This window comes from Lissotriton vulgaris, chromosome 6, assembly GCF_964263255.1.
Source record: "Lissotriton vulgaris chromosome 6, aLisVul1.2, whole genome shotgun sequence".
Taxonomy (NCBI): Eukaryota; Metazoa; Chordata; class Amphibia; order Caudata; family Salamandridae; genus Lissotriton; species Lissotriton vulgaris.
In genome coordinates, this window is record NC_141694.1 from 1,009,013,115 (window position 1) to 1,009,033,517 (window position 20,403).

At 46.7% G+C, this 20,403-nt stretch overlaps 1 protein-coding gene across 2 annotated transcripts in view; it reads left to right on the forward strand.

The window, feature by feature from the left end:
* ABCB10 (ATP binding cassette subfamily B member 10) overlaps nucleotides 1–20,403 on the forward strand; it is a 1,632,094-nt gene that overhangs the window by 1,398,885 nt on the left and 212,806 nt on the right. The gene's annotated exons all lie outside the window — the stretch shown is intronic.

A 20,403-nucleotide genomic window follows, 5' to 3' on the forward strand; every position in this document is an offset into this window, starting at 1 on the left:
GCTGCGTTCGACACGGTGGATCACAACATTCTTATCCGCCGTGTCGAACAAGCCGGCCTCCAGGGCCCGGCGTTGGCTTGGGTCCACTCCTTTCTGTCCGGCAGGTCTCAGTCGGTCAGTTTGGGCACCTTCCGCGGACCCAAAGTACCTTCCACCTGTGGTGTCCCCCAAGGTTCTTCTTTGTCCCCCCTTCTTTTCAATCTTTATCTTCGCCCCCTTCTTCTTTCTCTGAGGCAGTGGGACGTCACCGTCTTCAACTACGCTGACGACCTACAACTCATCTTCCCTCTCTCTACCCCCTCCGCTGTCTCTAACTTTCACGCTGTCATGTCTCACATTCTCCTCTGGATGAGTCAAAACCAGCTCAAATTGAACCCTGGAAAGACGGAGCTCCTTCTTCCAGGCAAGAGCTCCATCCATTGGGGTCCACACTTCTGGCCCACAGGGCTTGGCCCTCCCCCGCCCCTGTGACATCCGTAAAGAGTCTGGGAGTTATCATCGACTCCGAACTCTCACTCAAAGCCCAGGTCTCCTCCTGTATGCACCAGCTCCGCAGGATCAGGAAGGTCGCTTATCTCCTGTCCCCCGAAGTCTTGCTCCAAGTCATCTTGGCCTTGGTCCTCTCCCGCTTGGACTTCTCAAATTCTTTATATCATGGTCTGCCCAAAACCCTGCTCTACAGGCTGCAGATCGCTCAGAACCAAGCGGCGCGACTGGTCTTCAGGATTCCAAAATGGCAGTCGGCCAAGCCTCTCCTTGCCAAACTGCATTGGCTTCCAGTCAATCTCAGGGCAGCCTTTAAGATCGGCTGCATAGTATTCAAATCCCTGACTGGCCCCTCTCCTAGGTTCCTGAAATCTCTCATCACTCCGTACTGCCCCCCTCGCAATCTCAGATCCTCCCATCTTCATCTCCTTGCCACCCCCTCCTTCAAACTCGCGAGGGTTGGAGGTCGGAGCTTCTCACATCTTGCCCCTACACTTTGGAACTCTTTTCCTCTCTCTCTCAAATCTGCTAACTTATTCTTCCTTTTCCGCAAATCTCTCAAAACTTGGCTTTTCCCCCAATCTGGTTAATCTCTATTTGCTATCTCACTGAATCCCAATCAGCGCCAGGAAACTCACGGTGTCAGTGCGCTTTAAAAGAACCTCCTAACATAACATAACATAACGAGAACTATAGAAAGAGGCAAGAGAGTTGCAGAAACAGGCAAGAGTGTTGCAGAAAAATGGAACGGGTGCAGAGAGGCAAGAGGGATGCAGAAATGTGCACGACAGGTGCAGAAAGAAACAAGAGCAGTACAGAAGCAACAAAGAGAGGTGCAACAAGAAGCAAGAGCAGTGCAGAAAGAACCAACAGGGGTGCAGAAGGAGGTAAGAGAAGTGCAGAAATGGGCAAGAGGTGTATAGAAAGAGGAAAAAGATGTTCAGAAAGAAGCAAGAGAGGTATAGAAAGAAGCAACAGGGGTGCAGAAGGAGACGAGAACTGCAGAAAGAGGCAAGAGCTGCACAAACAGGCAAGAGAGCTGCAGAAAAAGGGAACAGGTGCAGAAAGAGGGAAGAAGGGTACAAAAAGAGGCAAGAGGGGTGCAGAAAGAAGCAAGAGTAGTGCGTAAAGAAGCAACAGATTTGCAGAATGAGGCAAGAGGGGTGCCAAAAGAGGCAAGAGAACTGCAGAAAGAGGCAAAAGAGGTACAAAAAAAAGCCAGACCAGCGCAGAAAGAACCAACAGTGGTGCAGAATGAGGCAAGAGGTGTACAGAAAGAGGCAAGAGGGGTGCAGAAATTTGCAGGACAGGTGGAGAAAGAACCAGCAGAGGTGCAGAAGGAGGTAAGGGGGTGCCGAAATGTGCAAGAGAGGTGCAGATAGAGACCGGACAACTGCAGAAAGAGGTAAGAGTGATGCAGAAAGAGGGAAGAAGGGTGCAGAAAGAGGGAAGAGGGGTGCAGAAAGAAGCACGAGAAGTGTGGAAAGAAGCAACAAAGGTCCAGAAAGAGGCAACAGAAGTGCAGAAAGAGGCAAGAGAGGTATAGATAGAGGCAATTGGTGTGCAAAAAGAAGCAACAGAAGTGCAGGGGACGAGAACTGCAGAAAGAGGCAAGAGAGGTGCAGAAACAGGGGGCAGAAAGAGGCAAGAGAGGTGCAGAAAGAGGCAAGAGGGGTGCAGAAAGAAGCAATAGAATTACAGAAAGAAGTAAGAGGGGTACAAAAAGAGGCAACAGGTGCAGAAAGAAGCAAAAGAGGTACAGGAAGAGGGGTGCAGAAAGAAGCAACAGAGGTGCAGAAAGAGGCAAGAGAAGTGCAGAAAGAGGCAAGAGAGTTGCAGAAACAGGCAAGTGAGGTGCCGAAAAGGGAAAAAGGGTATAGAAACATTCAAGAGAGATGCAGAAGGAAGCAAGAGAAGTTCAGAAAGAGGCAACAGAAGTGCAGAAAGAGGCAAGAGAGGTATAGATAGAGGCAATTGGTGTGCAAAAAGAAGCAACAGAAGTGCAGGGGACGAGAACTGCAGAAAGAGGCAAGAGAGGTGCAGAAACAGGGGGCAGAAAGAGGCAAGAGAGGTGCAGAAAGAGGCAAGAGGGGTGCAGAAAGAAGCAATAGAATTACAGAAAGAAGTAAGAGGGGTACAAAAAGAGGCAACAGGTGCAGAAAGAAGCAAAAGAGGTACAGGAAGAGGGGTGCAGAAAGAAGCAACAGAGGTGCAGAAAGAGGCAAGAGAGGTGCCGAAAAGGGAAAAAGGGTATAGACACATTCAAGAGAGATGCAGAAAGAAGCAAGAGAAGTGCAGAAAGAGGCAACAGGTGCAGAAAGAAGCAAGAGAGGTGCAGAAAGAGGCAAGCTAGGTACAGAAAGAGCCAAAGGGGGTGCAGAAATGTGCAAGAGAGGTGCAGAAAGAAGCAACATTGGGGCAGAAGGAGATGGCAGAACTGCAGAAAGAGGCAAGAGTTGCAGAAATAGGCAAGAGAGGTGCAGAAAGAGGCAAAAGGGGTGCCAAAAGAAGCACGAGCAGTGCATGAAGAACCAACAGTGGTGCAGAGTGAGGCAAGAGGGGTGCCAAAAGAGGCAAGCAAACAGCAGAAAGAGGTAAGAGAGGTGCAGAAACAGGCAAGAGATGTACACAAAGAAGCAAGGGCAGTACAGAAAGAACCAACAGAGGTGCAGAATGAGGCAAGAGGGGTACAGAAAGAGGCAAGACGGGTGCAGAAAGAACCAACAGATGTGTAGAAGGAGGCAAAAGGGGTGCAGAAATTTGCAATTTGCAAGAAAGGTGCAGAAAGAAGCAACTGACGTGCAGAAAGAGACAGGAGAACTACAGAAAGAGGCAAGAGATGTGCAGAAAAGGGGAACAGCGGTGCATAAAGAGGCAAGAGAGGTGCAGAAAGAGGGAAGAAGAGTGCAGATAGAGGGAAGAGGGGCGCAGAAAGAAGCAACAGAGGTGCAGAAGTAGACAAGAGAACTGCAGAAAGAGACAAAAGAGTTGGGGGGGCGCTAGAGCGCGCACTGCGGAATAGCTGGCTCCTGAGACAGCTCCGCCGGGCGGCCGCTCAATGATGCCTATTTTGACAATTTCGCAGACATGAAGGGATCTAATAAGCGCTGATTTGTGGATCGGAGGATGTCAGGTACACATTGACATCAAGCAGATTGTGTGTAAAGGCGCAGATAGCTGCTGAACGCGATTGCGGCGGATTCCTCACGGCCGGGACAAGATGGCGGCGCCCTAGATGTAAGGCAATCCCGAGATGACGGAGGAGCGGCGAACTTGTGGCATCGCTCAACCAGTAAGGGTAATATGCGCTAAATGCACAGGCAAAGCGGGGTGCACTATATTTGATTGCGGACTTCACATATGAGCTGCGTGTATGTACGGACACGTAAAGACTGGCTGTGCCGGCTCCCTTCGGCGACAAAATGGTGGGCGGCTATGATATTACCGTGGGCTGCACATTTTAATAGGAAAGCAAACACTGAGATGCGTGCGGACTGATGCCACTACCTATGTCCTCATATACTCAAAACAGAAATAAAAGCACAGCTGGGATAACGCATACCATCGGAGCTGAGGGATATAACTGGCGCGCATATGCAGCAGACACGATATAGGGGCATACCTACTAGCGCTTTGACGGCTCGCTCTTGCCGCTAACGGACACATTTAAATGCAAGCCACGTAAAAAAGACGAAATTCTATTGGGCAGTCAATTCTCTCCTCTCATCGGCACATCAGCGCTATGACCCTGTGGTAAAACTGAGCAGCGCAACCTCCCTGCGCTAACACGGACTGTGGAGTGGACAGATAACGAACAGTGATTTCCAGGTCTGCGTGCTGCCCCACTGGCCCTGTAGGAATCTGTGCACCGGTGTCGTGCATTACAGGGGTAGATGTAATTGCGAGTGCTGGCAATTCGATCATATTGTGTGTGCAGAGCCAGAGGACTGCGTCATTTGAAGCAGATCTTTCGGTATAATAGCTGCCCTGTCCCCACTGCTCAACGTTGGTCCCACGCATTGCTGCACACGCAGACGACAGGGTAACTACTAACTTGTGTGCCGTTCCAATCGCTGTGAAGTCTCGCCATAACGTTGTAGAGCTGCCCACGCACAACAAAGTGAAAATGGGTAAACCAGAAAAACAACAACCAAAACTACAATTCGAAACGAGACGGCAAAACAAAGGTGCAACTGCAAAATCAGACACTGAATTAGACAATGACCCGGCTGATGGCGGAGGAGTGGAGCGGGTGTTGCGAGCTATACAACAAAGCCTCAAAGAGATGAATGGCAAATTAGACAACCTAACGCAAAGAGTGGATAATATGGCGGCCAAACTGGATAAACACGGTGAGAGGTTGAAGCAGAAACCAGAATCTCTGCAGTAGAGGATGAATCAAGAACCACCACGAAACATGTGCAACTATGGAGAAGGTTCTGGAAGTAATAAGGCGGAGGATTTGGAAGCCAGATCCCGCCGCAATAATGTACGCGTGACGGGTGTGCCAGAATCCACAAACATTGGTAAAATGGAGGCTTATGTGGAAGAACTGTTCCGCAACATATTTGGCGAGGAGGCTCTATCGTCAGTTTTCCTGGTGGAACGTGCACATCGCTCTCTCGCTCCACATCCTAATCCTGGTAATCCGCCGCGTCCAATTGTCGCCCGACTGCTAAACTATAGGGACAGGGACACAGTGCTAAGACTGGCTCGTGAAAAGGGCGAAATCACCTACCAAGGAAACAGGCTGGAGTTTTATCCAGACTACACAATGGCAGTTCAGCAAACAAGAAAGGAATACAACCCGGCAAAGAAAAAACTGAGAGACATGGGCATAGAGTATGCCATGCTCTATCCCGCAAAACTCAAGGTGACACATGATGGCCGGTTTAGCATACTCCTCACGTCAAAAGCTACAAATGATTTCATAAAATCTATCAATCGCAATCGCAGGGAGAGAAATAGAGAAGAGCAACAACAAGATTCAGACTGAGATATTGCTATCAGGTACTAGAGGGCCTGCGATTGTGAGCCACGCTCCTGGTAAAATGCAACAAAAAACCTTTATCAACTTATCAATCCGTCTTAGGAGGAAGAAATTAGGTTTTTGTCGCACATTGCTATGACTATGCAGAAACTTTTAGGTACATAAGGGCCAATTTGGAGACCTCTGCTACCCATTATACACTATAGCTGTCCTTTGCAAACTGTTGTATGTGGTACAGTCTCCAGCCCTATCCTGGTGCATATTCTGCTATATGGTATTCACTGCGGTCCTGCTTAAGCTGTACCTAAAACACTCAGGGCGTTCTCTGTGTAGCTTGAAAAAATGCTGCTATGGTAATGGAGTACTCCGTAATTTCTTTCTGCATGCGGTCTCTGGACCTGTTGAACCCACAGAACAGTATTTGATTGATGTAACCTCCTACAAATCCTATGTTACTGCATTTCTTCTGTGCACTTACAGCCAATTATTTCCTACACTGTGCCTTATTTGACAGTAGTATATTATTAGAGGTTAGTAGATGCCCTCACCCATCAGGTTTATAATGGATATTGTTCTGCCTTGTGTCCTCGGATGTATTAATCCGCAATGTATTTTGTTTTGGGCACCTGCCCACATCCACTATGTGGATGCAGATGTGTGCACCGAGCGGACCCCCCACATGGGTGCTCCCCAACACCAGTTTGTACCATACTTTGGTTTGCTTATGGGTTTGTCTTTGGCAAGGTTGTGATGCTATAGTGGGAGGGGGGTGGGAGGGGTGGGATTGCTGGGGTGTTATATTTAGACCAATGCACTTGAGAGACATTGTAGACTCCTGGCCACATATGAAGGAAACAGATGTTACTAACCCTGTATGTGACGCTTCATGGTTATACTTGATATATATGTTATTGCTACCTAGTCCGTCATTTTGCTGCCTTATGATTCGCTGAAGCGCTGCAACCAAAACATCTGAACTTCTTGACCTGGAATATCAGAGGGCTAAATAACCCAAAGAAAATTCGCCAAATCTTTGCCTATCTGGATAGGCAACATATCGATATTGCGTTATTCCAGGAAACTCACATGGCGGCTAATGCACCCAAAAAAATTGGTAACAAATGGGCTGAATCAGCGCATAGCTCGAATTACTCCACATACTCCAGAGGGGTCCTTATTCTTATCAAAAAAGGTATACACTTTAGTGTCGAAAAGGTTTTGAAGGATGATGAAGGCCGGTACGTTATAGTAGTGGGCACCATACATGGCCAGCAACTAGCATTAGTAAATACGTATGGCCCCAATGTGGATGACCCTGGGTTTTATCATCGGGTATGGCGGGTCCTAACGGATGTACGTGATATCCATCTATTGTGGGGAGGTGACTTTAATGTTGCACTACAAGATGGGATGGATAGATCAGGTCGTAGTGCTGAACCTCATAGGCATGCATTAGACACACTGAAAGATGCTATGTCAGATTTGCAACTCACGGACATATGGAGAGCAAGACACCCTGATCGCACTGAGGCCACTCACATAACTGCAGCCCATAGCAGTTGGTCACGCATAGATTACTGGTTGGGGACAGGGGAAATATCACTTTAGACAACCTCGATTAAGCACCTACCCCGTACCCTGTCTGATCATAACCCAGTACTACTGTCACTACAAATACCACGTTACTCCCCACTTCCTTTTTTTAGCTGGAGATTTAATGCCAAAGCGCTCCTAGATTCAGTATACACTGACACGATCCATACCGCCATAGTAGAGTACTTCGAACTGAATGCCCCAACTACTGATGACCCAGGACTGTTATGGGAGGCTTTCAAAGCCAAACTTAGAGGCAAATGTATTAGTAACACTGCAGGCATCCTTAGAGACATCAGACACCAGCTAACTACTCGAGAAAACAGACTGCGTTCCTTAGAACACCAATATGAATGTACACAAGACGCCAAAATACTAAGTGACATAAAAACAATCTTAATGAACACCAAACATATGCCAATGACGAGCTCAAATACATCACAAAAAGACAGATGGCATGTGCCTATGGGGAGGGGGGCAGGCCGGGGAAGAATCTAGCACATAAAATATGCGCAGACCATGCACCAAAACTGGTTCAGATGATTAGAGACTCCACAGGGACCCCCAAACATGAGACACATGGTATACTACGTGAATTCATGTATACATATGGAGAACTATATACAACGCGCCCCACTGTCACTGCGGAGGAAATCATGTACTATCTGTCCGATGTAGAGATCGCATGGCTCTCAGATGCCCATAGAGACTACTTGTCACGACCTGTTACTGTCGAAGAGATCATGGACGTAATTAAATCCCTACCGAACGGCAAAGCACCAGGCCCTGATAGGTTTACATGCAAATTGTATAAAACATTTGCGGACATCCTTGCCCCACACATGATACAAATGTATGGGGATGCTTATGACAAACAAACCCTCCCACCCACATTACGGGAGGCAATGCTGATTGCACTGCTTAAACCCGAAAAAGATCCGGAATACTGAGATTCCTACAGGCCCCTGTCATTAATAAATGTAGATACCAAGATCATTGCAAATTTGATTGCCACGCGCCTCAAGCCATTGATGCCATTACTGGTTCGGCCAGATCAAGCGGGCTTCATCCCAGACAGATCTACAGCACATAACACAAGAACGCTCTTCGCACTATCACACTACCTGATCCCTGAAACCAAAGCGGCTGCGGTCCTGCTAGACGCGGCCAAACCCTTCGACACAATAGAATGGCCATACTTGCATACGGTTTTGAGGCAAATGGGTTTCCCAACTATATTCTTACAATGGGTGTCAATGTTGTATACTGACCTATCCGCTCGAATAAAGATCAACAAATATGTATCTGACCCTATAAAAATAACAAGAGGTACAAGATAAGAATGTCCCCTGTCTCCATTATTATTCACGCTCGTGCTGGAGCCATTGGCCTGCAAGATAAGACAAAAACACCATTATTCAGCACTACAATTCCCAAAGCGCCCACTGCACATCTCGCTTTATGCGGACGATATGGTGCTCTATGTCCGTGACCCCGCCCAAAACCTGAATCCTTTATTGCGAGAATATATAAAGTTCGGACAACATTCAGGGCTCAAAATCAACTGGTCCAAGTCACAAATTATCCCACTCACTGATACTACATGTCCCATCCCTATGGATTACCCTCTGGAGTGGCAGGAGGAACCAACACGTTATTTGGGAGTCTGGTTCCATAGGGACCCAGACCTTGTCATACGCACGAACTATGGCAAAGTTATCACTAATATGAAAGATAAAGTTGAGATGAAACAGTTTACCACTGTCCTTGGACGATCGTACAGCTATAGTGAAAATGGTGATCCTACCAACATTTTTCTACTTGTTTAACAACATCCCCATAAAGCCGCCAATGGCAGTATTTCAAAATATTAAAAGGTTGATACTAAACCTAATATGGGCAGGTAAACAAGCTAGAATTGATTTGCAGACATTGACTTTGCCATACTCGCAAGGTGGGTTTAAAGTGCCAGACTTCCTGCTTTATTATCTATGCGCACAAGCGCAATAAGCCCACTACTGGTATCACGAAATACCCTTTATGACACACGTCGCAATAGAAGAAAGGGATGCACTACCAATACCTCTGTCGGCTATCTTGCCGCATAGGAGACCCCCACTACATGCCCACGACATAAACACAATAGTTGCCACTAATGAAGCCTGGTATTTAATGGGCAAGAAAGCAAACAAACTACCATTATATGCGGCTGCACTTCCTTTACATTACCACCCAGCACTCTCGGTCACTCAAGAAAAAGTGGGAATGGATCTGCTTAAACAAGCGGGTATAGACACAATGGGGGATCTATTTCAGGAGGGGCAATTCAGAACTCTAGATACTCTGACTTACATTAGTAACCCAACGCTACTTTTTAACTTCACATACTATAGACAGCAAAGAGCGATACGGGAACTTTACCCATCATACCCTGCGGAGCCACAACAGCTGTCCTCCTTGCAGTTTGTACTGACAGTACCCACAGCGCACCACATTGTTTCTAAACTTTGTTAAATTGCAAGAGGATATTGCGGGCACCTCAATGAAAGCATTTAATGGAATACTAGCCTGTCCACCCTGTTAATAACAGAAGAATGGACTACAGCGTGTACACTCACTAGTCTTTTGACATCTAATGGCAACTTGAGAATAATACACTTCAAATACTTACACCAAACTTACTACACACCACAACAACTCCATAGATATGGATTAGGCGCAGATTCCAAATGTAAACAATGTCAAGAGGAAGATGCAGGCTTTGTACATCTTGCATGGAGTTGCCCGAAAATAGCAGACTATTGGGTTAAAGTGACTAAGTTAGTGGGTGAAATGATTGCTGTTCTTATCGAATGTACAATACGTTCATGTTTATTGGGACTGGTACCTAATGTAAGAGCAATGAGGCGTAAGTTTTGTGTGATAAGCGCTGTTAATGGCAAAACGCAGGATCTCTTTTAGTAGGAGCTCCGAGCATATGGCGCTGGATTGAGGACCTAACCTACTGCAGAGATACCTTAATGACATACGAAGAGGAACTCCCGGCGAGCTCGAGACCAAAGGACTACTGGCTGTATCTAGCTGATTATCTGAAATCGCATCCAATAGATATGTATGGAATAGGCGGGAGAATGAATGTTGTTGTGCAACGGTCGATGTTCTCTTTTCATGTTGACTTACTAAGTCTGAAAATGCCAATAAAAACAATTTAAAAAAAAAGAGGCAAAAGAGTTGCAGAAACAGGCAAGAGAGGTGCAGAAAAAGGGAACAGGTGCAGAAAGAGTCGAGAGGTGCAGATAGAGGCAAGAGAGGTGCAGAAAGAAACAAGAGAAGTACAGAAACAACCAAGATAGGTATGGAAAGAGGCAAGATAGGTGCAGAAACAGGCAAAAGAGGTACAAAAAGAAGCAAGAGCAGTGCAGAAAGAACCAACTGGTGTGGAAGGAGGCAAGCGAAGTGCAGAAAGAGTAAAAAATGTGCAGAAAGAAGCAAGATAAGTGCATAAAGAAGCCACAGAGGTGCAGAATGAGACAAGAGAACTACAGAAAGAGGCAAGAGAGCTGCAGAAAAAGGGAACGGGTGCAGAAAGAGGAAAGAAGGGTACAAAAAGAGGCAAGAGGGATGCAAAAAGAAGCAAGAGCAGGGCCGAAGGAACCAACAGAGGTGCAGAATTAGGTAAGAGGGGTGCTGAAAGAAGCAAGAGAACTGCAGAAAAAGGCAAGAGAGTTGCAGAAATAGGCAAGAGGCACAAAAAGAAGCAAGAGCCTGTGCAGAAAGAACCAACAGAGGTGCAGAAAAAGGTGTGCAGAAATTTGCTGGAGGGGTGCAGAAATTACAAGATAGGTGCAAAAAGAAGCAAGAGCAGTGCAGAAGGAGGCAAAAGGGATACAGAAAGAGGCAAAAGAAGTGGAGAAACAAGCAATTTAGGGCACGAGCCGTGCAGAAAGAGGAAAGAGAGGTGCACAAAGAGGGAAGAAGGATGCAGAAAGAGGCAAGAGGGATGCAGAAAGAAGCAAGAGAGGTATAGAAAAAAGCTAGGCAAGTGCAGAAAGAAGCAACAGAGGTGCAGAAAGAGGCAAGGGGGTGCAGAAAGAGGCAAGAGGGGTGCAGAAAGAGACAAGAGAGTTGCAGAAATAGGCAAAAGAGGTGCAGAATTAAGCAACAGAGGTGCAGAAGGAGGCAAGAGGGATGAAGAAATTTGCAAGGCAGGTGGAGAAAGAAACAAGTGCGTTACAGAAACAACCAAGAGTGGTACGGAAAGAGGCAAGAGGGGTAGAGAAACAGACGAGATGTGCAGAAAGAGGAAACGGGTACAAAAAGAGGCAAGAGAACTGCAGAAAGAAAGAACAGAGATGCAGAAAAAGGCAGAAGGGGTGCATAAAAAGGGAAGAGGGGTGCAGAAAGAGGCAAGAGGGATGCAGAAATTTGCAAGAGAGATGCAGAAAGAAAGAAGAGCAGTACAGAAACAACCAAGAGAGGTTCAGAAAGAAGCAAGAAGAGTGCAGAAAGCGGCAAAAAAAGCAACAGAGTTACAGAAAGAGGCAAGAGGGGTGTCTTAAAGTTCACTATTAATCGACGGCTCAGAATGTTTGGCCTGCCAAATATAAAACTGCAATCCTGAGCATATCACTGTTGTAAGTCTGTCCTAGTTTGTGAAGGTATGCATTTATGTTTATGCTTTTACCATTGTGACATGTTATATGAAAATAAACATACAAACACGTGAATGCCTGTTTTTCAAAGAGCATACTCTGTATATTGGTGTTTAAAAGGTGAAGCATTTCTTTCTGCTCACAATACAGGGCACACGGGTATTCAATACTATACTTTAGGGACCCTATAACACATATTTACATAAGACATGTCTGCCTTTGCAATCGAATGACTGAGCAGAACTGAGAAGATTTGACCACCTATAGGAGAAGTTACCCACTTTTTAAGCTACCATATTCAGATTAATGACACATGTAAGAATACATATACAAGTAGACCTATACCTCAGTCACAAGAGCATGCAGACCTTTAAACTTGACAGCTTGCCTTCCCATTTGAGTACAGAAAGAGGCGAGAGAAGTTCAGAAATAAGCAAGAGAGTTGCAGAAACTGGAAAAAGAGGCGCAGAAAGAGGGAGCGGGTATAGACAGAGACAAGAGAGGTACAGAAAGAAGGACGAGTAGTGCAGAGAGAGGCAAGAGGGGTGCAGAAAGAACCAACAGAGGTGCAGAAGGAGGCAAGAGTGTGCAGAAAAAGGCAACAGAGGTGCAGAAGTAGACAAGAGAACTAGAAAGAGGCAAGAGAGGTGAAGATGAAGGGAAAAGGTGCAGAAAGAGGGAAGAGAGGTACAGAAAGAGGGAAGAAGGGTACAAAAAGAGGGTAGAGGTCTAAAAAGAAGTGCAGAATGAAGCAACAGAGGTGCAGAAAGAGGCAACAGGGGTGCAGAAAGAACCAACAGAGTTGCAGAACTAGGCAGGAGCGGTACAGATAGAAGCAAGAGAAGTGCAGATAGAAGCAACAGAGGTGCAGAAAGAGGCCAGAGAGTTGCAGAAATAGACAGGAGAGGTACAGAAAGAGGCAAGTGAGGTGCAGAAAGAGGCAAGAGGGGTGAAGAAAGAAGCAATAGAAGGGCAGAAAGAAGAACCAAAGGTGCCGAAAGGGGCAAGAGGGGTACAGAAAGAGGAAACCGGTGCAGAAAGAAGCGAGAGGTACAGAAGGAGGGGTGCAGAAAGAAGCAACAGAGGTGCAGAAAGAGGCAATAGAGGAACAGAAACAGGCAAGAGGGGAAGGATACAATAGAACTGGAGAAAGAGGCAAGAGAGTTGCAGAAAAGGGAACAGGGGTGCAGAAAGAGGCAAGAGAGGTACAGAAAGAGGAAGAAGGGTGCAGAAAGAGGCAAGAGTGGTGCAGTAAAAAGCAAGAGAAGTGCAGAAAGAAGCAACAAATGTGCAGAAAGAGGCAAGAGGGTACAGAAAGAGGGAACAGGTGCAGAAAGAAGAAACAGAAGTTCAGAAAGACGCAAAAGGGGTACAGGAAGAGGGATGCAGAAAGAAGCCAGAGCAGTGCAGAAAGAAGCAAGAGAGGTACAGAAAGAAGCAAGAAGGGTGCAGAAATTTGCAAGAGAGGTGCAGAAGGAGATGTGAGAACTGCAGAAAGAGAGAACAAGGGTACAAAAAGAAGCAAAAGGGGTGCCAAAAGAAGCGCAAGCAGCGCATAAAGAACCAACAGAATTGCAGAAGAGGCAAGAAAACTGCAGAAAGAGGCAAGAGCGGTGGAGAAAAGGGGAACAGATATGCAGAAAGAAGCAAGAGAGGTACAGAAAGAGGCAAGAGGGGTGCAGAAATTTGCAAGAGAGGTACAGAAAGAAGCAACAGAGGTGCAGAAGAAGACAAGAGAACTGCAGAAAGAGGGAACAAGGGTACAAAAAGAAGCAAAAGGGGAGCCGAAAGAAGCATGTGCAGTTCATAAAGAACCAACAGAGATGCAGAAGAGGCAAGAAAACTGCAGAAAGAGGCAAGAGAGGTGGAGAAAAGGGGAACAGATGTGCAGAGAGGCAAGAGAGGTGCAAAAAGAGGGAAGACGTGCAGAAAGAGGCAAGAGGTACAGAAAGGGGCAACAGGTGCAGAAAGAAGCAACAGAAGTGCAGAAAGAGGCACGAGACGTACAGGAGGAGGGGTGCATAAAGAAGCAACAGAGGTGCAGAAGGAGACAAGAAAACTGCGGAAAGAGTCAAAAGAGTTACAGAAACAGGGAATAGATGTGCAGAAAGAGGCAAGAGAGGTGCAGAAAGAAGCAACAGATGTGCAGAAGGAGATGAGAGAACTGCGGGAAGAGGAAACAAGGGTACAAAAAGAAGCAAAAGGGATGCCGAAAGAAGCAAGAGCTGTGCATAAAAAACCAACAGAGATGCAGAATGAGGCCAGAGGGGTGCCAAAAGAGACAAGAAAACTGAAGAAAGAGGCAAGAGAGATGGAGAAAAGGGGGGCAGATGTGCAGAAAGAGGCAAGAGATGTGCAAAAAGAGGGAAGACATGCAGAAAGAGGCAAGAGGCACAGAAAGGGGCAACAGGTGCAGAAAGAAGCAACAGAAGTGCAGAAAGAGGCACGAGACGTACAGGAGGAGGGGTGCATAAAGAAGCAACAGAGGTGCAGAAGGAGACAAGAAAACTGCGGAAAGAGTCAAAAGAGTTACAGAAACAGGGAATAGATGTGCAGAAAGAGGCAAGAGAGGTGCAGAAAGAAGCAACAGATGTGCAGAAGGAGATGAGAGAACTGCGGTAAGAGGAAACAAGGGTACAAAAAGAAGCAAAAGGGATGCCGAAAGAAGCAAGAGCTGTGCATAAAAAACCAACAGAGATGCAGAATGAGGCCAGAGGGGTGCCAAAAGAGACAAGAAAACTGAAGAAAGAGGCAAGAGAGATGGAGAAAAGGGGGGCAGATGTGCAGAAAGAGGCAAGAGATGTGCAAAAAGAGGGAAGACATGCAGAAAGAGGCAAGAGGCACAGAAAGGGGCAACAGGTGCAGAAAAAAACAGAAGTGCAGAAAGAGGCAAGAGACGTAGAGGAGGAGGGGTGCAGAAAGAAGAGAGGTACAGAAAGAGGCATCAGAGGTGCAGGAAGAGGCAAAAGAGTTCTGGAAACAGGCAAGAGGGGTGCAGAATGAAGAAACGGAGGTACAGAAGGAGACAAGAAAACTGAAGAGATGTGCAGAAAGAGGCAAGAGAGGCACAGAAAGAGGAAAGAGGGTTGGCGAAAGAAGAAAGAGCAGTGCATAAAGAACCAACAGAGGTGCAGAATGAGGCAAGAGAAGTGCAGAAAGAGGCAAGAGAGTTGGAAAAACAGGCAAGAGAGGTGCAAAAAGAAGCAAGAAGAGTGCAGGAAAAACCAACAGAGGTGCAGAAGCAGGGAAGAGGGGTGCAGAAAGAAGCGGGTACAGATGTAGGCAAGAGGGATACAGAAAGAGGCAAAAGAAGTACAGAAACAAACAAACGATGTGCGGAGAGAGGCACGAGGGGTGCAGAAAGAAGCCAGAGAGGTATAGAAAGAAGTTAGACACATGCAGAAAGAAGCAACAGAGGTACAGAAAGAGGCAAGAGGAGTGCAGAAAGAGACAAGAAAATTGCAGAAACAGGCAAAAGGTGCAGAAAGAGGCAAGAGGTGTGCAGAAAGAGGCAAGAGGGGTGCAGAAAGAGGCAACAGAGGTGCACACACAGGCAAAGGCAGAAGCAAGAGAAGTGCAGAAAGAGGCAAGTGGGTGGAACAGAAAGAAGCAAGAAAAGTGAAGAAAGAAAAAACAGAGGTGCAGAAAGATGCAAGAGGGATGTAGAAATTTGTAAGACATATGCAGAAAGAAACAAGCGCAGTATAGAAACAACCAAGAGAGGTGTGGAAAGAGGCAAGGGGGTGCAGAAAGGGACAAAGGAAGCAACAGAGGTGAAGAAAGAGGCAAGAGAACTGTAGAAAGAAGCAAGTGGTTTGAAGAAACAAACAAGAGATGTGCAGAAAGAGGCAAAAGCGGTGCAGAAAGAAGCCTCAGCGGTGCAGAGGGTGGCAAGAGAAGTGCAGAAATGGGCAAAAGAGGTGCAAAAAGAAGCAAAAGCAGTGCAGAAAAAACCAACAGAGGTGCAGGAGGAGGCAAGAGAAGTGCAGAAAGAGGGAAGAGGTGTATAGAAAAAGGCAAAAGATGTGCAGAAAGAAGCTATATCGGTGTAGAAAGAAGCAAGAGAAGTGCAGAAAGAAGCAACAGTGGTGCAGAAAGAGGCAGGGGTGCAGACAGAGGCAAGAGAGGTGCAGAAAGAGGCAAAAGGAGTGCAGAATGAAGCAACAGAGGTGCAGAAACAGGCAAGTGGGGAGCAGAAAGAAGCAAGAGAAGTGCAGAAATAAAGAACAGAGGTGCAGAAAGAGGCAAGAGGGGTGCAGAAATTTGCAAGACAGGTGCAGAAAGAAACAAGAGCAGTACAAAAACAACCAAGAAAGGTGCGGAAAGAGGCAAGAGGGATGCAGAAAGAAGCAACAGATGTGCAGAAGGAGATGAGAGAACTGCGGGAAGAGGAAACAAGGGTACAAAAAGAAGCAAAAGGGATGCCGAAAGAAGCAAGAGCTGTGCATAAAAAACCAACAGAGATGCAGAATGAGGCCAGAGGGGTGCCAAAAGAGACAAGAAAACTGAAGAAAGAGGCAAGAGAGATGGAGAAAAGGGGGACAGATATGCAGAAAGAGGCAAGAGATGTGCAAAAAGAGGGAAGACATGCAGAAAGAGGCAAGAGGTACAGAAAGGGGCAACAGGTGCAGAAAAAAACAACAGAAGTGCAGAAAGAGGCAAGAGACGTAGAGGAGGAGGGGTGCAGAAAGAAGAGAGGTACAGAAAGAGGCATCAGAGGTGCAGGAAGAGGCAAAAGAGTTCTAGAAACAGGCAAGAGGGGTGCAGAATGAAGAAACGGAGGTACAGAAGGAGACAAGAAAACTGAAGAGATGTGCAGAAAGAGGCAAGAGAGGCACAGAAAGAGGAAAGAGGGTTGGCGAAAGAAGAAAGAGCAGTGCATAAAGAACCAACAGAGGTGCAGAATGAGGCAAGAGAAGTGCAGCAAGAGAGTTGGAAAAACAGGCAAGAGAGGTGCAAAAAGAAGCAAGAAGAGTGCAGGAAAAACCAACAGAGGTGCAGAAGCAGGGAAGAGGGGTGCAGAAAGAAGCGGGTACAGATGTAGGCAAGAGGGATACAGAAAGAAGCAAGAGAAGTGCAGAAAGAAGCAACAGTGGTGCAGAAAGAGGCAGGGGTGCAGACAGAGGCAAGAGAGGTGCAGAAAGAGGCAAAAGGAGTGCAGAATGAAGCAACAGAGGTGCAGAAACAGGCAAGTGGGGAGCAGAAAGAAGCAAGAGAGGTGCAGAAATAAAGAACAGAGGTGCAGAAAGAGGCAAGAGGGGTGCAGAAATTTGCAAGACAGGTGCAGAAAGAAACAAGAGCAGTACAAAAACAACCAAGAAAGGTGCGGAAAGAGGCAAGAGGGATGCAGAAAGAAGCAACAGTTGTGCAGAAAGAGGCAAGAGGGTTGCATTAGGAGGAAAGGGCTACAGAAAGAGGCATGAGGGGTTCCAAAAGAGGCAGGAGAACTGCAGAAAGAGGCAAGAGAGTTGCAGAAAGAACCAACAGAGGTGCAGAATGAGGCAAGTTGGGTGCCGAAAGAGGCATTGAGGTGCAAAAAGAAGCAAGAGCAGTGCAGAAAGAACCAACAGAGATGCAGTAGGAGGGAAGAGGGGTGCAGAAATTAGAAAGAGAGTGATAGAAAGAAACAAGAGCAGTAAAGAAGTAACCAGGAGTGCTGCAGAAATAAGCAAAAGAAGTACAGAAAGAAGCAACAGAGGTGCAGAAAGAGGCAAGAGAACTGTAGAAAGAGGCAAGAGGGTTGCACAAACAGACTAGATTTGCAGAAAGAGGAAACAGGTACAACAAAATGCAAGAGAGGTGCAGAAAGAGGGAAGAAGGATACAGAAAGAGGCAAGGGTGTTGCGGAAACAGACCAAAGATGTGCAGAAAGAGGCAAAAGAGGTGCAGAAGGAAGCAGCAGCGGTGGAGAAGGTGGCAAGAGAAGTGCAGAAAGAGGCAACAGAGTTGTAGGAGGAGGGAAGAGGGCTGCAGAAATTTGCAAGAGAGGTATAGAAAGAAACAACCAGGAGTGGTGCGGAAAGAGGCAAGAGGGGTATAGAAATAGGCAAAAGAAGTGCAGAAAGAGGAAAGAGGGTTGGCGAAAGAAGAAAGAGCAGTGCATAAAGAACCAACAGAGGTGCAGAATGAGGCAAGAGAAGTGCAGAAAGATGCAAGAGAGTTGGAGAAACAGGCAAGAGAGGTGCAAAAAGAAGCAAGAGGAGTGCAGAAAGAACCAACAGAGGTGCAGAAGCAGGGAAGAGGGGTGCAGAAAGAAGCCGGTGCAGATGTAGGCAAGAGGGATACAGAAAGAGGCAAAAGAAGTACAGAAACAAACAAACGATGTGCGGAGAGAGGCAAGAGGGGTGCAGAAAGAAGCCAGAGAGGTATAGAAAGAAGTTAGACACATGCAGAAAGAAGCAACAGAGGTACAGAAAGAGGCAAGAAGAGTGCAGAAAGAGACAAAGTTGCAGAAACAGGCAAAAGGTGCAGAAAGAGGCAAGAGGGGTGCAGAAAGAGGCAACAGAGGTGCACACCGAGGCAAAGGCAAAAGCAAGAGAAGTGCAGAAAGAGGCAAGTGGGGGAAGCAGAAAGAAGCAAGAGAAGTGAAGAAAGAAAGAACAGAGGTGCAGAAAGAGGCAGGAGGGGTACAGAAAGAGGCAAGAGGGATGTAGAAATGTGCAAGACATATGCAGAAAGAAACAAGAGCAGTATAGAAACAACCAAGAGAGGTGCGGAAAGAGGCAAGGGGGTGCAGAAAGGGACAAAGGAATCAACAGAGGTGAAGAAAGAGGCAAGAGAACTGTAGAAAGAAGCAAGAGGTTTGAAGAAACAAACAAGAGATGTGCAGAAAGAGGCAAAAGAGGTGCAGAAAGAAGCAGCAGCTGTGCAGAAGGTGGCAAGAGAAGTGCAGAAAGAGGCAACATAGTTGCAGAAACAAGCAAAAGAGGTGCAAAAAGAAGCAAGAGCAGTGCAGAAAGAACCTACAGAAGTGAAGGAGGAGGCAAGAGGTGTATAGAAAGAGGCAAAAGATGTGCAGAAAGAGGCAGGGTGCAGACAGAGGCAAGAGAGATGCAGAAACAGGCAAAAGAGGTGCAGAAAGAGGCAAGAGTGGTACAGAAAGAGGCAAGATAAATGCAGAAATAAAGAACAGAGGTGCAGAAAGAGGCACGAGAGGTGCAGAAAGAAGCAAGGAAAGTGCAGAAAGAAGCAACAGAGATGCAAGTTGGGAGCAGAAAGAACAAAATAAGTGCATAAATAAATAAGAGGTGCAGAAAGAGGCAAGAGGGGTGCAGAAATTTGCAAGTCAGGTGCAGAAAGAAACGGGCAGTACAAAAACATCCAAGAAAGGTGCGGTAAGAGGCAAAAGTGCAGAAAGAAGCAACAGTTGTGCAGAAGGAGGCAAGAGAACTGTAGAAAGAGGCAAGAGGGTTGCAGAAACAGACGAGATGTGCAGAAAAGGGAAACTGGTACAGAAAGAGGCAAGAGAGGTGTAGAAAGAGGGAAGAAGGATACAGAAAGAGGCAAGAGGGGTGCCAAAAGAAGCAAGAGCAGTGAATAAAGAACAAACAAAGGTTCAGAATGAGGCAAGAGAACTGCAGAAAGAGGCAAGAGAGGTGCAAAAAGAAGCAAGAGCTGGGCAGAAAGAACCAACAGAGGTGCAGAATGAGGCAAGAGGGGTGCCGAAAGAGGCAAGAGAAGTGCAGAAAGAAGCAAGAGAACTGCAGAAAGAGGCAAGAGAGGTGCAAAAAGAAGCAAGAGCAGTGCAGAAAGAACCAACAGAGATGCAGGAGGAGGGAAGAGGGCTGCAGAAATTTGCAAGAGAGGTATAGAAAGAAACCAGAGCAGTACAGAAACAACCAGGAGTGGTGCGGAAAGAGGCAAGAGGGGTGCAGAAAGAGGTAGAAGAAGTGCAGAAAGAAGCAACAGAGGGGCAGAAAGAGGCAAGAGAACTGTATAAAGAGGCAAGAGGGTTGCAGAAACAGACCAGAGATGTGCAGAAAGAGGCAAAAGAGGTGCAGAAAGAAGCAGCGGTGGAGAAGGTGGCAAGAGAAGTGCAGAAAGAGGCAACAGAGTTGCAGAAACAGGTAAAAGAGGTGCAAAAAGAAGCAAGAGCAGTGCAAAAAGAACCAACAGAGGTGCAGGAGGAGGCATGAGAAGTGCAGAAAGAGGCAAAAGATGTGCCGAAGGAAACAAGAGCGGTGTAGAAAGAAGCGAAACAAATGCAGAAAGAAGCGACAGCGGTGCAGAAAGAGGCAGGGGTGCAGACAGAGGCAAGAGAGGTGCAGAAAGAAGCAAGGGAAGTGCAGAAAGAAGAAACAGAGGTGCAGAAAGAGGCAAGTGGGGAGCAGAAAGAAGCAAGAGAAGTGCAGAAATAAAGAATAGAGGTGCAGAAAGAGGCAAGAGGGGTGCCAAAAGAGGCAAGATGTGCAGAAAGAGGCATGAGGTACAGAAAGGTGCAACAGGTGCAGAAAGAAGCAACAGAAGTGCAGAAAGAGGCAAGAGACGTACAGGAGGAGGGGTGCAGAAAGAGGAAAGAGAGGTACAGAAAGAGGCAAGAGGGGTGCAGAAAGAAGCAAGAGCAGTGCATAAAGAGGTAAGAGAGTTGGAGAAACAGGCAAGAGAGGTGCAAAAAGAAGCAAGAGCAGTGCAGAAAGAACCAAAAAAGGTGCAGAAGAAGGGAAGAGAGGTGCAGAAAGAAGT